The 19,402-nt window shown below is 40.3% G+C and overlaps 1 protein-coding gene across 1 annotated transcript in view; it reads right to left on the bottom strand.

Annotated features, from left to right (window-relative positions):
• Positions 1-19,402, bottom strand: part of naaladl2 (N-acetylated alpha-linked acidic dipeptidase like 2) — a 504,703-nt gene that overhangs the window by 17,590 nt on the left and 467,711 nt on the right. The window lies entirely within an intron of this gene.

Below are 19,402 nucleotides of genomic sequence, written 5' to 3'. Positions count from 1 at the left end.
CACCACAGTCACATTAAAGAAACTTTACTGTGTGCTTTATTGTCCTGAAAAGACCTGCCAAGGTATTTCTTTATTAGTCCGAAGGTCGTTGTGTACTGCTACGATTTTATGCAGGATGGGGTGTGACAAAAGGAATTATCCTGGACCAGGGGTCTGCAGCGTTCAGGACAAGGACCATGTAACTGATATAGAGACAGAGCAGAGACCCCCTGCTACATATAGAATAGAAACTTTATTAATCCCTTGAGGTAAAATTTTCTTTTCACTCAAGTTTTTTACTCTAATACAACCACACACACACAAAGGGCTCATAGACATGCAAATGTGGTGTGATGGGCAGTCACACAGAGTGGCCCAGGTACAAGTACACCTACTAGTCCACCTTTCACACTTTGGTCCATACTGGACTTGAACCAGCCACCCTCCAGTTCCCAAACCAAATCTCGCCCAATATTCTCACCAAATATTGCACAAAAATTCATGGCTCTACAGACCTTAAACGAATCTGTCTAATAACATATTGGACTTGTGTTAATGTTTAATTTTAGAAATGTTAAATATGATCATATAATAATTTGGAGGCAACCCCTTACTAAGTATTCTCCCTTAGGGGTCCCAAACCTGCTGTTAAAGACCACCTGTTCATCACACAAAAGAACCAGGATGGAGCTTCTGCTCCTCAAGGCCTTCTCACTGTGCGGCAACAGTGCTAACTGCACTCTGTCACCTTTTTGTATAGTTAAGTGGAGTTTAATGATGTTTTTCAGATGAACCACATGATGAATGTGTGAACCGGATAGCACACTTTAAAGACTATGTGGGTTATTTGGGGATAGATATCTTTTTATTAAATGGTTCTGTCATTCCTTTTGTTCACATTGCTGCCTGTAATGTCCTTGGTGATCATTGACTGGACAGTCATAATTTAACCACCTTTATTTAATAGTACTTCACTGATTAAGGAGAGACCTAAGTGCTTCACAGCTTCATGTTCGTGCAAGTGCTTGTTCAAAGAAGAGCGTTCATTGAAGTCAAGGCCAGATTTTTGATCATGCAATCCTTCATGAAGGACTTGAAGTATCTTAGGTGATGGGAAAATGGAGTGTGAGATGGACGGGTAGGTTGGTGCGCCGTCTGCAGAACTGTGGACACTATACCTGACTGTTGTGGGTAAGAGGGAGTTGAGCCGGAAGGCAAAGATGGCCTGGGCTTAGCACATTAGGTACATCCATCTGGGAGATGACCCCGGGGCAGACCCAGAACCCACTGGAGGGACTACATAGCCCATCTAGCCTGGGAATGCCTCGGGATCCCAGAGGAGAAGCTGTTGTGGTAATGTTTTGCTAGGGAGAAGGACGTTTGGAGTGCCCTGCTAAACCTGCTGCCACCGTAACCTGACCCTGGACAAGCGGAAGAAGACAGATGGATGGATGGATTCATGCATCATACAATCCATTACCAATGAATTTTTTACTTGAGATGGAAAAATTCTAAAAGAAGGAGGTCGTGCAGTGTCAAACATAGTTTGTAGAAGATAGAAGAAAAAGAAGAAGACAGCTCTCGAGGCAGAATAATATAACTCAGTTAATATGAATGAGATGATAACAGTTCTAGAAGATGGACTAACTGGATAGCTACACATAAGCTTTTTAGTTCATCATATAAAGAGAAGAGGTCAGTGTGTTCTTTAGCTCATATTTGCTTCAGTCTGTTTCACTGCAAATGACGATGTAAGCAAGCTACAATCCAGGCCTCATTCTGATATCTTATATACATGGCATCTTATTAATAATTACAACACACATATATGTCTACAAAATAGACTACTTACTACAAACAAGGCACAGCTTCCATAATCGGGGTTAAGTATATTCTACATAGAAGATGTCTGTGTTCACTGTGCTCATGTTCTAAATTTAGCTAAATAAATGCATAGTGAAATGCAAATCCACATACATGTTGTATGCATGAATGCATTCTCCATGCAAATCAACCACGTGGACGGATTCCTATAACACTGACTCCAACAGCTTGTTTTTGTCATTTCGCCTACTAGTGAATGTTTCACAAAGGAATTTTAAAGGACGGCTTCTGCTTTTTAAAGTCTACCTTATTCATTATACTCACATGCCATATGTGCCATGAAAGAGTTATTAGTTAGTACAATCGTGCATGTGAGGGAATCCCGTCTGTGCAAATACACATAGGGCACAATCTGCTGTCCTTGTCTCAGGCGGAAATGGATTCTAAACTTTAGCCGTAGCTAATCGGAAGAGGCTGCAGCAGTCAAATGGGTCTTGACTGCTGTGTGCAGGTTGATTGGTGTCCTTTACATGCAGGACACAGATCTCATGAAGACACAAAAAAGGAAATTTTTTGATACTTGAATGGCTGAACTGCTGAAACCTCATGCCCCTGCCACTCTCTATTAAACTGTAGTCACACTATTATATTAAGATTAGGTGGAACTGAACCTGTCCTTTGAAGCAGGAGCAGGTCTAATGTTCATCCATCCAGTAGAGTTAAGAGACTTGGAGAATATCTGAGGAGAATTAATGAAGCTGCTCCATGTTCTCATGGTGCACCTCACTATTGTTCTTTTTCTTCCATTTGTCATCCTTCTGCAGTGGATTTTTTTTCTTACATTCAAGTCAGCTTCATGACAGTGGTCACCTTCTTTCTTCCAACCGTTATCAATCTAATTATACAGCATGCTGTGCTTCTTTGGCTTTGCCTTTGAGATATACCCAATTAAAACTCAAAAGTGTACAATAAGTTTGAAGTGACATTCAGGTGGAAGAAATAGTTCATTCATATGGGCACACACATTAACTTTGATTTCCTCAGCGTATTCTAGTAATTCCCAGCACTGACAACAGCCAGTTCCACCTTTCTTTGGTAGTGCGGTTGAGGACCAAAGGCAGCTCCGCCACTGAGCACTATCACTAGAGCAAATTAATGGAGATTTATGTCAGATCAGACTAGACCAAAGGCAGTTTTATATGAAAAGAGAAAAGAAAGGAGAATAGTGATTAAAAAAGTTGAACAAAAGGGTTTTTGGGGGTTTCAATTAGCTCTGGTTGTTTGATCTGAGTCCCCTCCATGACTGCCAGTCATGAATACTGCAGCGCGCCACGCTGGCTGTGAAGAATCCATTAAATATCACTGGTCCTCTGCCGCAGGGGGCTGCTAAAACACCCAGAGACCAGACACACACACACACACACACCTACACACACATTTCTACTCATCCTCACACAGCCATTTCACACCCCCTAAAATATACTCACACTTATCTTTGAATAGACATGAAAAACACATGCGTCACCACCCACTCACGTGTTGCCTATACATAGAAACACACGCACACATGTGCCCTCAATTACTTTCCCACATCTGCAATTAGTTTTCCTATATAGGTTCTTTCGTCACACTTTCTACAAAGATGTAACATGTGGAGGTTTTTGTCCTTATTATTAACTACCTCTTCTATTCAGCTTTGAACTGAGCTTTAGGCACTGGCATTTTGTCAGAGTATAGATTCATGATGACACGAAACAGTTTTAGAACGTTTTAAAGAAATCTTAGCCGGTCTCAGCTCGATTTAAACTGACTGATGCCGTCAACAGCGACTCAGCTTGTCAAACAGTAGCTGGCTGCAGGCGTGTCCTCTGTTTCGACATCTTAAGATCTCGTAACTCAGGTCAGGTACAACTGTCAGCTGGTTAAAATGGTTTGATGGAGGAAAGGGAGGATGACCTCATCAATTTGTTTGAGGAACAGCCATCAAACAAAAAGCACTCAAGGATGGCTCCAAATTCTCAACCCTCAAATGTCTTTTTTGCTTCATCAATACTAGAAATGCAACTGTAACTCATTATCACTATCCTCATTCATATTTTTATACACTACAAATTATATATGGTTACAAAAAGCCTGAATAGACAGCAACTGAAGTGGAGATAGAGAGAGTCATAGCTATAGACACAAGACACCATCTTGTCAAATTGTATTTCAATAAACTGGAAGTTTTTTATTAGAATGTTGCAGGATGGCGAACTGCAAGTAGCTGCGAGCTTCATTGGTTATTTGGTCTGAACTGGGCCTTTGACTCTAAATACTGCAATACCCATTAGCCTCAGTCACCATTTCTATGGAGGAGAAACCAGCTAGAGACTATAGTAAATTCAAACACTATTGCCTTACTGTATTAACTTCAGGATTGACTTCAGGGGTCCTGTTTACAGCCCTGCTTCAGCATATGCAGACCCCCTGCAAAGCATGAATATGCATCAAAGGTGCGAGTGTGTGTACATACAAACGTAATCAGAAGAGTCAGCTGTGACTCTTAATGCACATTTTGTTAAGAAAAATGACTTAACTTTTCTGTTGTCTGGCAATTTTATTGCCTGTACATTCAAGTCAAGCAATGGTACAAAATCTGACATGCCTTCCTTGAAGATGAGACGCTACACACACTGGATGACTCTGGTGTATAAGGCTCTTCTTGGCTTAACTCCCACTTTTTTATGCACTTTCCTTCGGAGAACCGAAAGCCGTTACGCACTACTCAAATGACATTCTGCATCTTGCTGCTCCTCGAGTCAGAAGTGAAACAGGTAAAAAACATTCAGTTTCTCTGCCCCGTCTGCTTGGAATGCCCTCCGACCTGAACCTAAAATTGCAGAACTTCTTCCTCCTATCTAGAGACTGTATCTATAACTGTGTGTTATTGTTGTCTGTTTTTTGACCACTATGACGCTGCTGCCTTTCTTGGCCAGGTCACCCTTGTGAAAGAGGTCTTGATCTCAATGGGTTTTTTTATCTGGTTAAATAAAGATTATACTAATGGTGGTGGAGGATTATGGGTATAGTAGCACTCTATATCAAAGTGACGCTGGAATGGTTAAAACTGATGACCATAACAATAATAAAATAAGAATTAATAATCTATTCATTCTGTAGCAGCTTTACTGTTGCAGGTGATGCGCAGCAAATATTTACCTGTTACTGATGACCAAGAGAGTCAAAAAACCTGGGTCCGTCACTATGAACAGCACCTTTCACATCACACGCTGTCTTGTGATCCATTGTTCATAAAAAAACATTGTTTAGTGCAGCTTTAAACCCATTCTATTGCTACATTGTCCATTAGCCTTGTGTTTCTATGTTGGGGAGTGTTAAATACTTCCGGAATCAGAGGCTCATCTTACTTTTGTCACACTTTATTGTCCTTTTTGGTTGAAATTATAATGTGCTCAGATTTTATTATTTACATGCCAGCTTTGAGCCTGCAACCACTACCATTAACCAACCCACAAGAAATCCTAACACAATTATTTATCACACCCCACTATCTGTTATAACACCGACACACACACACACACACACACACACACACCCCCACACACACACACACACACACACACACACACACATCAAAAAGTATTTATTTCACTGTCCTATTCCTCCTCCTCTTCCTTCTCTCCATCTGCTGCCTCTCTGTATTTTTAACCAGCGGAGATAAAAGCTCTCTCCCACCTGTTTTCTGGTTGAACAGTAACTGCTCGGTACAAAGCATTGGGAGTGTGTGCACGTTTCACAAAGTCAGATTTATAACTTAAAGACGTTTATAATGCCACCTGGAATTAAATTTAATGCCAATTTAATAACCACAATAAAGAGCCCAAAATCTGTCACAAGCAGCCTCTTTTTGATGACACACAGCTGATGAAAACAGTAAAACTAAATGTAAGCATACGGAAAATGACACTTGGAGATGAAGTGTAGGGACATGATGTCCAATTGTGTATTATAAAGCAGCTGCAATTAAAATAAAGCCTGTTCCCGAGTGTCCTCATTACTTAACAGAAGGCCAAAAATGACATACAGCACTATTTTGGTCCCATTCACACCTTTAGGTGAAACTAAACAATCTGTCTAAGTTTTAGTTCATCTTATTTGTCATATTTTCTAAAGAAAACATGATCATTGACTCAAAATTGCCTCAACACAAGTTTAGCACATCCTTTAATTACTTTTTTCCAAATTACCCCCATGCCTTCTCTCTCATTCAAATGCATCTAAATTTATTTCATTTTACACCATGATGTCTCCTACTTCACTAATGATTGTACGTGTACATTTTAAACTGAGATTTAATGTAGCATAGGAACTTTCTTCCTACAGCAGACGCATGTAAAAACAGCCCTCTTGTATCAAATTTTGCACATACTGTACGTCACTCTGCACAGCGACCATCAAACTTCAACATGGAGACACAATGCGCAAAATATGCATGGAGAGGGACTTTGTATGATCTATCACTTACCCTTATTTTTACATCTACACTGTAAAAATACACACTGAATATCATTCACATCATTCACACAGATTTCCAGAGATTTAAACAGGTCTTGTGTTGTGGTCATTGACCAATAAGAGGGTAAATAAATCTGTTAACATAATCATCCTCAACAGCTAGCTACCTAACTACATTCGTGAAAGAATGGGACCAAAAATGGCTCCAGAGATTGGTGACTGACTCACACAACTGTGCATATTTTTGGAAGTCGACTTAAAGAAACTCTTAAACTTAAAGTTTCCTATTATCCTGACATGTCAAAAAGTGTCTGATTATCCGTTTACCATGCTTGGTTGCCTCATGAAAGAGAAGGAACGTCAACCAGTAGTATTGTTCTTGCATATCCATCCATGATGTAAAATTGGACCACTATATCATGGTACTACATATTGGGACTGGTATGAAAAGGATAAGGGGAATAATGTCCAAGAATAATAAAATAAAATATTACTTTCCTCACCTGCCATTGTTAATTGTTGCTAAAAACTGTGAAGTGGGTACGTGAGTTTTGGCTTCTAAAGGGGGCGATGCCAGAAAACATTTGAAACCCACTGCGATAGACCAGCACGGGTCCAACGGAAACATTAAGTATAGCTGTATTACATGTAAATCATTTTGTTAATTAACGGTGTAATTCTGCTTTGTCATTCGTGTTTTGGCTGAAAAATGAGGCCTTTTAGCCTTGATGAAATGATGCTCACTTGCAGCACCGTTGATCATCTCACCACTGATGTGCAAAGTTGCCAAGAAGATATACCTTTCATGCCAATAAAGTGCCTTTGAATTGAATTGATTGAAGGTAGAGAGTGGAGAGCTGAAATAGGGCTACAATGAGGGACAAAGTGATGAAGAAACAGACAGAGGCTACAGGCAGGTATAATAATCAGTCATCTCTCTCAGGTCATAATCTGTCCATTAGTCTCAGACAGGGAAGCATAACCACTCAATCTAGACTTTAATGGGACCGTGCTTACATGCTTAGATAGAGCCAGTGAACCCGAGCCACTGAGCAATTGCCTTAGTGGTACAATGAATGAGACTTGAAGTTGGAGGTCCCATACATGTGATGGAGCGCGTCTCCCTGTCTCCATCTCTTTCAATCTTTGATCTTAGCGTGGAAATGATGACAGACGCCAGTATATAGATTTATTTTATCCCAAGCATGATAAATGAATTCTGTACAGCGTACATTTTCTTATTATCTAATCCACAACTTATATACCTAGGCTGCAGAGCATCTCAAATATGGCACTGACTATATATTCATGAACCTCACTCTCTCCTTGGCAACTCCTGTACTAGTGGATTCTTCTTGATGCATAACAAAAGTAACATAACATTTTATTTATTCTGTTTGCAAGTGAAGACAGCATGCTGGCTAAATGTGTCAAAGCCTCTGCTGAGCATCCGCTTTCAAAGGTCATCTTAATATTCAAGGACAGAGTCTTTGCATGCTCAGAGACTGTGACTGAATAAGCTGATTTTGGTTCAGAAGGCCTGACAGGTCGTGCAGCATGCTAACTGCTGAATATTTGTTGATGTAAATTTAAGAGGAGGTTCAATTCAGACCTTGACTAAAGTGCTGCGTTCCTCTTACTATGCAAGTTGCACACTTTGGGTGATAAATATGCAGATCACCTTATGTAACTCCAAGGACCTCTTTCCTAAATGAGACTTGTACCTGTGTTGAAAATCTATGTGGAATTTAGGTTAAAAATTATTTAATATGTCACTTCCCTCACCTACACTGCTGGCTCTAGCCAAGGTGGTGCCCATATAAAAACACAATACCCCAAATTTAACTTAAATCTGAAATTTCAGTGGTATCAATTGATTATATAGGCTCAAATATGATTTTGTATCTGCATTATTTAATGATTTAAAGCTTTATTGTGTAACTGTTCCAACAAAAAATCTGAGTTTACATAATTTTCCGTGATGATTTTCTTCCTGCACTGTTTCCCACACATTTGTAACACTATGTAACTTTGTGCTCCAGGTAATATCACCTGCAAGAAGCATGTAACACTTTGGGCCACCGGGTCTCACACCACCAACTACTTGACTGGTTTTGGTGAACTGTGAGCTCACAGCACAGGGGGAGTGTTAGTGTTTGTGCCACAGGTCTTTTAAACCACCAGGTTGAGGAGATTTTCAGATGGGGGAATGCTGACAGGCAGCAGAGCGTTGTAAAAGAAAGCAAAGTCTGGCATGTGGGCAATGTAGCCGCTCTTATGTGGGTACATTCACATGCTTTATGCCATTGCTGTAAATACTGTGAGAACATCAGACTACAGGCACAAAGAATAATCCAGCTGCCACAAGAGAATGTATTCAGATTTTTCAAATGGAATTGAGCTTCCATGCACACTGCTCTGGTCTCATTCACACATTTTGGTCCACAATTCACAGGATTTATTTAATCTCATTTGCTATATTTTTCAACTCTGTATAGTAAATATTACCAAATGCAAAGGAAGAATAATCCTTGCCTTAAAATAGTGTGTCAACATTCAACACTGATAATATAAGCACATAAGAGGATACATGTAGATGTAGAACATATAGCTATCTAGAGGTATTTTCCTCACATCTGAGTACATTATTTTAAAATTCAAAATAAGGTTTCAGAGGTCATTTAGGAGATTCCTCTGATACTTTTCGTAACTGAGGAGATCTTTTTTGAAAGTTCTAGTGGTCACTGAAGAAGTTGTTGTGGTCACTGAGAACATTCTAGGGTTTGTTTAGTTGTTTTTTGAGTCATGAGGTATTCTAGGAGGTTTTAGTAGCAATTAATAATGTATTAATGGGCATTTATGACATTTTCATAGTTCTTTATGAAGTTTTACTGGTTCTTAAAGATGTTTCATAGCTGTTCTACAGGTCTTTAAAGAGGTTCTTAAATTCAGAAACCTTCCAGTGGGCCTTAAGGAGGTTTTAGTGGGTCTTCAGTGAATTTCAGGGGTTCTGTAGGCGGTAAAGCACCACTGTCCTCCACTATCATCAAAATGAGATGAGCAGCACTGATGCTGTTCTGGGGGTTTGCTGTGGAACGACACCTTATTAATACATTTTATCTTGTGTTTCCTTTACTTTGTGTGATGGCCCACCAAGAGACTTCCTGTTGTTAACCCTTGAATGAGCCTGGTTGGGTCGTCAGAGTAACTGATTGCATCTGAGAGGTGGGATGAGCAAAAGACATAAAGGGGTTGCTTCCCCAGTCGGGCCATGAGGGACAGTGTCTCTCTCTCTCTCTGGGCAGCCGTCCTGATGGCCTCTGTATTGGTTTAGGTTTGGTTTGTTTCAATACTCACACTCTCTCTCACGCACACACATCATACACTACTGATACTCTCCACATTTACACGCTTCATCCTTTTAGTTTATTTTTGTGGTTAATTGAAATAAATCACATTGTATTGGCTTTATCGATGTGTGTGATTTTCCTGATTGTTACCACCCTGAGCCAGGCTGTAACAAATGGGGGCTCATCCGGGATCATACAATCCCTTTTTTGGTTAGTGTTCTTCAGTATTTAATGGTTCCCTTTGTGACTAGCTTTGTACTGAATATGGTGGGGAGAACCTAACTTTGAGTTTTCAATGACATCTGTTAGGATTTTTTTTATTTTTTTAACAATGTTAATGAAAGATTCTCACACAGTGGTTTTCAGTTCAGCTGCTTGGGTTGTGAGGCTTGTGTGGTTGTCTAAAAAAGTAGGTTTTTTTAATGTGTTTGGGGTGTTTTACAACAAGCGATGTCACTGGTTGGGGTGAACTTTCCCAGTAGTACTGGCTGACCGGAGACATTGTTGTTTTAGTTTGTTTTTTGTGTGCATCAGTGTGGTTAGAGCAATTGCTTGGAAACACCTCCGTGACTGTTCAGGGGGGTCACCAGTAGGGATGGGAATCGAGAACCGGTTCTTGTTGAGAACCGGTTCCGTGTGTTTCAATTCCATGGAATCATTTGGCAGTTTATCCAACGATTCTCTTATCGATTCCAGAAAGCATGAATTCGATTCCAGCAAGCACGACAAATTACGCCACGTAACTTACTCAAGTTTGGCACATGCAGTGCAATCAGTAGTAAACAATGTCACCCACTCGATTCAAACATTTCAAAGTTATGCTGCATTTTAACAAAGCAGCAGCAGCAGCAGCCAGGCTATGACCACCTCTGCGGTTACTACGGAAGGTACGGAAGGTAAATAACACACTGCCTACCATGTTAGCGCGATGTGCTTCTTTGTAAAAAATGCTATAACAATTAACATTAAATGAATGCCTTCTGCATTACATTTAGAAGATGACCATGATGAGAGAGAGAGTCTGGCTGGCTCAGAGGCTGCAGCTGTACTAGTACTTGCTCCAGTTCACTACTTCCTCTAGATGATGCTGATCAAACTGTTTGTTCTCCTTTTTTTCCCCAAATGAGAATCCATAAGAGAATCGATAAAGAAACGAATCGTTAAGCAGAATCAATAATGGAATCAGAATCGTGAAAATCTTATCAATTCCCATCCCTAGTCACCAGCATGCTGGTTGCTTCACCAAGCCATCAGGCTCTCTTTAATCTGCCCACCACAACTCTTGCATGAAGACTAGGGGTTGAGCTAACTCATGTTCCTTCGCTAGGTAGGTAGGTAGGGGAAAGCTTGCTCAATATCTGGCAGCTTGGTTGCACACCAGTTTTAGAGTTGTTGTGGTTTGTGACCGGTAGGAGGAGGCTGATGGATTTTCTGTGGGACATAGCTGGGTGTTAAGCCATTTAGGCTGCCAGGGTTGGGCAGTTGTTTTTTTCCTTCCTGTCCGGTTGACTCTTGTTAGGTATTAACAACCAGTAAGTGAAGGGGTATGGCTTCAGTAGATGAGTTTGTAGAGAATCCTACACAGGAGTTGTTAAAGGCCTTCAGCAAGGAGCAACTATTGAAAGTTGCAGAGCGTTTTGTTGTGGAGTGCTCTAGGCAGTCGCGAAAAGAGTGTGATTTGCCTCCTTCCCCTCTAGTTGTTTCAACTCCTTCTGCTGGTGATGTAAGCCTTGGGAACCCAATAAAGTCATTAGTTGGTTCAGCCTGTGTGGTCACCGGGTCCTAAAGCTATACTGATCCTTTTTCTGAAAAGTATGCTATGGAGAAAAGACAAAAATCAAAAGTGTGTTTTCCATTACCAGACTGTTTGCTATCTATTAATCGCAGTGAGTTAAGACAGGAGCAAGAAGAAGACCTCTCCCTGAAAGAACTGTTCCAGCAGGTCCATCCATCTGATGAGTTGGAGAATGCTGTTCCAGGGTACTTCCACAAGGATGGTTTGTTGGTGAGAAAGTGGCTTCCTCAGAGTGACAGTTTTGTGGGGGATGCCATTTTTCAAGTTATAATTCCAATCAGATTAAGACCTGAAATTTTGCATACAGCTCATAATACAACAGGACATTTAGGGGTTAAGAAAACTTATGACAGCGTGTTGCGCTATTTCTACTGGCCAAGGCTAAAAAGAGATATCTCTGCTTACGTTAAAACCTGCCATACGTGTCAGACAGGCAAGACAAATCAGTGCATAAAGCCTGCACCCTGGTGTCCTGTATCAGCAAGTAGTCAACCTTTTGAGCACCGGCTGATTGACTGCATTGGCCCATTACCCAAGTCTAAGACTGGTAGTATGTATTTATTCATTTTGATGTGTTTAAGTACACGCTACCCGGCAGCTTATCCATTACATAACATCACAACAAAGTCTGTTGTTAAGGCATTATCCCAGTTCATTTCTGTCTTTGGTATTCCGAAGATTAGTCAAGTGATCAAGGAACACTTGCTGTCCTACAGGATGATTGAAAGAAAACTCCTCCACCAGAAAACTTGACTGATTATGTAAATGGTTTTAGAAGGCGATTGTGTGCAGCTGGTGAACAGGAGAAAAGGAATCTTGTGAAATCTCAGAGGAAAATGAAAAAATTATTTGACCGTATGCCAGGGTTTTGCTCCAGGAGATTAAGTGTTGATGCTGCGTCCTGTGGGCAGCTCCCCTTTTCATGCCAAGTTTGCAGGTCCCTGTGCAATTCTTAGGAAAGTTTCTGATCAGAACTATGTGATTTCTACTCCAGATCGCAGGAGAAAAACACAACTTTGCCATGTAAATATATTGAAGCCTTATCATTTGTGGACCCTTCTACAGGGGAAGGGAGACCAGTGGCAGCTCCCATGGGAGATTTGTGCCAAATGTCTTTGCTGGTAGAGAGTAAGAAAGATGATGTAAATACCCCCGATGATTGCGTCATGCAGGGCAGACTTAAGAACTCTGAGTCCCTCAGTAAATTGTACATGTTGCTTGATCATTTGTCTGGTTCCAGAAAATTACAGTTGAGTAAGCTGATACTGTCTTTCCCTTTGATGTTTTCAAATACTCCAAGGCGTACTCACCTGATTGAACATGATATTGATATAGGAGATGAAAAACCTATTCGGCAATGGTTATATCGTGCTTCACCAGAAAAACGTGATCAGAGACTTCCTGTTGTTAACCCTTGAAGGAGGCTGGGTGGGTCGTCAGAGTAACTGATTACACCTGAGAGGTGGGAGGAGTTAAAGGCATAAAGGGGTTGCTTCCCCAGTCGGGCCATGACAGACACAATCATTCTTGGCACCAAGATTGCAATGCGCCGCTGCATTGGCATTGCCACCCACATTGTGTCAGATGGAGGTTAACCTAGATAACAAACTGGTACAGGTGCACTCTGAGCTGACACCAAAATAGACACCAGCGATTCCATTCCAAAAAAATAAAACACACAATTTACAAGATAAAATCCACCAGGCAGTGTAAAAAATGTACTGATAGCATGCAGCCTCACTCTCACTGCTGGACTGTGTGTCCACAGAGTCTTTTTGTTGGTTTTGAAATATTTTAAGTGAATTCTACTATTGTTCGTCATGTTGAACTGCTCCCCTCAATGTTAAAAAAACTGAAGGGCCACAGTCATGTTTATACTTGAGCAAGCACAATAAGCACTTGAACAGAAACCATTAAAATAATATTTCATCAGAGATGTTATCTGTAACCGCTTATTCTCATCAGGGTCATGGTGGGGCTGGAGCCTAATTTTCAACGAAAATTATGACTAAATATTGTTGTCAACGAACCTTCATCACGTGATGAAAACAAGACGAGACGCAACATAAATGCTGGTCATGTGACGATAACTATAATTAAATATATGATGCAATATTGTTGACGAATAAAATAAAGACTAACTGATGTGGTTTACAAAATAAAAACTCTGCTAAAATGTCTCTTCATTTTCGTTGACTAAAACGAGACAAGACAAAATGTTATAATGTTATTTTGTCTCGTTTAGTCGCTTGTTATTATTAATTTGCAGTATTTCTGTTTCCTGTGTCTCACTTCAGGGGCTGCATCAGGTCACACTGCACAGTCACAGGCGACGTCACTGTCTCAATCCCCACTCGCAGCATTATTTAGAAAATGCAGCTGTGGTGGGTTCATGTTAACATCAGACAACTGACACAGAGAAAGGGACTGATGGCCGGCCAGCCGGGGTTCATCATTGGGAGAAAAAGAAGAAACGACATTTGAACACACTTTTATTACATAGAAGTGGAAAAGAAAATGGAAATGAATTAATGTATTATTTTTTTTCTGGCATTGTCATGTGATGCTATTTATTTATTTTATTTAAATTCATGTGTGTATACTTCTAACATATTTGGCTGGTAAAATAAATATGTTGTAAATTCAAATCAGAGCATCTTACGTGTCTGGAATGGATGTATTCTTGAGTCTATAAAGTAACAATAATATAATAATAATAAGAGAACCTTGTGAAATGTGAAATGGGTTTGGCTAAAAGAAAATTTTGGTGTTATCTATACTACTAGGTACTTGTACTATATTGACTGGGTTAAATAAAACTGCATTACTAAAAAGAGACTAAAACTAGACGAAAATAGTCACAGAGAATTGACTGAAATATGACTAAAAATGCTCAGACTTTTAGTTGACTGAAACTTGACAAGACTAAAAAGAGTATGAACGTGACTAAAACTAATAAAAACTTAAATGACAACTTGACACAAAGACTAAACTAAGACTAAAATTAAAACAGGCTGCCAAAAACAACACTAGGTGCCACTCATAGAGACGATTCAGAAAGATGAAATTATATTTCACTCTTCCTACGCTAATGTCTGTATGACCTCCTCAAAAATGTGCTCTGTGTTTTTCCAACGTACAGAAATGTAAAGCGGGCTATGTGAAGTCATCAGGACACAGACATTTTTAATATTATTTTTTTTAGATTATTTTTTTGGCCTTTATGCCTTTAATGATAGGACAGCTGAAGATGGACAGGAAGCAGGGGGCAGAGAGAGGGGGAGTGACACGCAGTAAGGGGCCGTCCGTTGCGGGATTCAAACTGGGGCCAGCTGCAGCGAGGACTGTAGCCTCTACACACGGGGCGGCCGCTTAACCCACTACGCTACCAACCGCCCCGGACAGGGACATTTTAAACCTGCAAAATTAGAGAGTGCATGAGATAAACTGAGCATATTACTTGTTCCTAGTTTTAATGATTTCATCTGTACATGGAGTCTAAGTTATAGTAACACTGACTGTCACAGTCAGTGTCAGTGGGTTTGAACCCACTCTTCTGTGTGGACTTTCATGTTGTCCCTGAGCTTCCTACCAAAGATTTGGTAAAATGGCTGACTCAGATATTTTTTTCCTATGTGTCAGTCTTGTAGACTAGTAAGCCAACCTCACCTTGTACCCAATGCATGCTGCAATATAGCATGCCGCATCCATGAGCATGGCTAACAGTTTTGAGATAACGATTCCACTGCCTGCCCATTATGGCCTGACACACATGTTCAGATCATTTCATCATTTATTGGTGTTCCTTATTTTAACAGGAATACTTGTGGGGATGCAATCACGTGGCAGAAATATCATGAATGACAAGGTGAAAAATCCAAACTGGGACCTGGATTTCCCTTAAGGGGGCACCAAAACTCCAAGGAAAACTCCAAGGAAAAAGGTTGGGACCCACTTAACTAGAGCACAATACATTGCAGATACAACATATAGAGCCCTTGGAAAGACCCAGAGACACTACAGTAGGAAAAAGAAGAAAAACGTCTTGAGAGGGTATAGAGGGCTGAGAGAATAGCTGAAAAAGAAAATAGATTTAACAAAAGGAAAACAGAAAAAGAGAGAGGCCTGATTGTGAAGGTCCCAGGTCACAGGAGAAAGAAGGAACATTGAATTGAATTGATTTGAATTTTGCAAATGCACAAATCAAGGTCAGTGTGTTGTGGAATCATGAAAGGAGATCGATATCACCTTAACGCTCATTGTTATGAGAGAGGAAGTCCAGGAAAAAGGCTTTGTGTGTGATATCTGTGTGTGAATGAGTGTGTGTACATGTACACATGAGGGTGTGTGCACAGCCTGACATTTTGTTTCCTCTGTGTGTGTGTGTGTGTGTGTGTGTGTGTGTGTGTGTGCGAGAGAGAGGAGAGAGATAGAGAGAGATAGAGAGAGAGAGAGAGAGAGAGAGAAGAGAGAGAGAGAGAGAGAGAGAGAGAGAGTGTTCATGTTTGTGAGAGGGTATTACAGGTTAATGGTCAAGCCGGCCGGCTGGCTGGCCAGTGGAGATGAGTTATGCCTCTGCATAAAAGTCCAAAACAAAAGCCATTGAACACACACCTACACACACACACACACACACACACACACACACACACACACACCATGCTGTACACACTGGAGTGTTCTGTCCGGACTCCAAGACTCTCATGGTTTGCTGCACAGTCCAGAATCAAATCTCAAAAAGGCAAACTCACCACAGTACACTGTGCTACACACAAAGCTTATAAGAAGATACAGTTGCATCTATTTAATCTCTTCATGAATGGCTGCAGAGTAAACTAATGGGCTAAAATGATAGCGTCCTCCATTTAGACTCTGAGTTTTTATTATTCTTAGTCCAGGCCTTCGGCTCTGTTGGATGCACAAGCCAATGTTATAGACCTTCTTCACAGCAGACATTTTGGCTCATCATAGCAGGAAAAGCGCATGATAATACTGACTGCATTCCATTTAGATGGGCTGGTTCCAGGGTCCCGGTACCGCTTCTGTCTCTACACTGAGACACTTGATATAACTGAGGCCTTGTTCCATGACAAGAGACAAGCGATCACTAGCTGTCGGATGATCACACAGGTTGTAAACAAATCAAATTCCTTTGTAAAAACGGCAAAGCTGTTTTCTGTAAGCATCCAACAGAGATTACAGCTTACACTGGTTCAGGTTGTATTTTGACCTACTGTACCTGCCATCATATGCATTCACCATTTCTTTGTGCAAAGAGGGATTTTTAACAATATTATGGGTGTATACACTTTCAGTTTTACTTCCATATGAAGTGGCACTGGCAGAAGGCTCATCTTCAAACCGAATGACTGTCTGATGCATGTTTCTTGCCCTGTCATAACTGATGAAACTGATGGCTAGAGATATACAGGTAAAACTCAATTGTTTGGGGCCTCTTGGGGGCAAAGTAATATGCCATCATACATATTATCATCTTGATGGATTGGAAACATTTTAGCAAACAGTTAAACAGCAAGGAGAAACATTATTACATAATCAGAATTACGTCTCTGGCCTCCAGATGAATGTAAGTAAATAAATAAATAACATAAATTAAAGTAAATATCACTCCCCTTTTAGCTCTGGTTAGGCTTTGCCAACCTTGAGGAAAATAATGGGCTGTCTGTGGAAATTCTGCAGTACGTTCACTAGTTGGTTTGACTTTGTACTGTTTGGTGGAACAAAGGTAGTGTGTAGTGCACCTAAACCACCAGCCCCTTGGTGACATCTCTAACAAAATAACAGAACACTGCTTTGGACTTAATTTCAGCTTATATTCAAGTCCTCTAGAAGAAATCATTTTTAAATGACTTATGTAACTCTGACATTAATAATACTTTCTCTCTTACTTATCCTACACTGGCACTGCAAAACCCTTCACTGCCTTTTAATGTTATCTCATTCTCTGAACAAAAACACAATGAATAAAAAAATACTAACAATCTTTGCCCATTAGTCCAGCACTATATACAACCGACATAAATCTTGGCCAGATTCAGTGACTGAAGACAGGAAAGAAACATCTGCACCAGCATGAAGGAAGGGTAAATCAAATGAGTACCTGTCAGCACTCGCTTGTGATAATAACTCCTCCAGGGTGGTTTCAGTGACTTCAGATTCTCTCTAAGTTTGGTTACTAGTGTAGATGTTCACTATGCACTGCTTACAGGCTTGCAGTTAACTTTGGCCTCCAATAATAAAAAAACTATTTTGTGCTTTGTGACCTCCAAATAGATTTGATAATGTTGATCATAAACTTGTATTTAAACTACAGTCTTTAGGTCTAACTGATGTCGCACTAGTCCAGAAATAACATTATTCTTCTAATCAGTACTTTAATGTCCTTTTTTATGCCGATGATACAATTGTATAACCTCCTCTCCAACCCAGGCTCCAATTTATCAACAGTCTGCCTTTGATACTCTCCAATCATCACTTCTTAATTATAGACTTGTTTTAAATGCAGATAAGACCAAATATATATTATTCTCCACATAGCCCCTGTGGGCTTCTAACACTTTAAATGGTAACTATGTCACTTTTCCTGAGATCTCCTCAAATACTTATGTATCAATCTGCTATCACAAGGTTATTATATTTTGGCCTGCCACTCACACCACCACCTCTGTCACAGACACACCTCCACTAATATACCAATCTATCAAGCTCAGACAGGACAGTTTCACCACTTCCCTGTAGCGCTGTGCCATCTTGGATTTCATCACCCTTGCCATTTTTATTTTTTTTTAAAGGGTGAATGATGATACAGATCCCCTAAATGGAAACCTTTGTATTTTTCAATTTTCCCATGGTTTTGTGTCTCAGTGGGAACTCATGGGTACAACATTTTTGGTCCAGTATTGAAAGGAGAGCACTGCAGCTGCAGCATCCCAACAGTGTAATCCTTTGGGGCAATTGTCCATCGCTAATGTATGCCCACTAATAGTTCTTGTTTTGCCTCTGACAGACTCAGATCGTTATTGTAAGTGTCTGACAACATGATGGAAAGGACCCTGCAGAGATCCTCTTTATATAACCAGCTGGTTCTCTGTTTAAAGCCACCAGACTCAAAAAAACGTTTTGAATTTTTCAATCACAGAACACAGGAATTGCTCATCTACTGCTGCCTCGATCAGTTAGTTAGTTTGAGTTGTTGTGGCTTTAGTATTTTAACATGTTATTTCAAACTCACCAAAGGCACACAATACATTTCCCTTGAACTCTGGGCTCATGCTCACATATGTACACACCGGATTGCAGCCTCAGGGAGCAACACAGTATGTGATGATGTGGAACATCACGACTGAGTTTAAATTAAATGACCTTTCACTCCAAGTAGATGCATACAAGCTACTTTTGAGCAGCAAAAGCAGTTTTCGTGTTGTTGGAAGAATCACCTGTACTGACATAGTATGTCAAAGACAACTCCTGCTGTCTCAGAAAAAAAAAACTGTAGAGGAGCCAGTATGACACTAGGGGTGGCAGTAGCTCAGCCTGTAGAGAATTGACATGGGAACTGGAGGGTGGCTGGTTCAAGTCCTGCATGAATGAGTGAGAAACCAAAATGTACCTCCTGTGGTAGTGATAGTGGATTGCTATGTTGTGAATCTGACTTGACGACAAGTTTGAAATTTAATATTTGACTCAAAATAACAATCAAACTAAGTTTTCTGTTTTTGAAATTAAAGGCTGTCTGTCCTTCTTCAAAGGAAAAATTATTCAGTCATTTATGTCTACATTTCATTACAGTTATACTCTGTACTGTCATGCTACCCAATCAGCAGCAGCTAAATCCTGTTCATCACTTTATTGCTAGAGCCACATGCCCTGAAGCTGAATTTGTCTATTCCACTTGGCTTGAAAAAAAACATCTCAA

This window comes from Larimichthys crocea, chromosome XVII, assembly GCF_000972845.2.
Source record: "Larimichthys crocea isolate SSNF chromosome XVII, L_crocea_2.0, whole genome shotgun sequence".
Taxonomy (NCBI): Eukaryota; Metazoa; Chordata; class Actinopteri; family Sciaenidae; genus Larimichthys; species Larimichthys crocea.
This window is presented reverse-complemented; position numbering and strand designations above follow the sequence as displayed.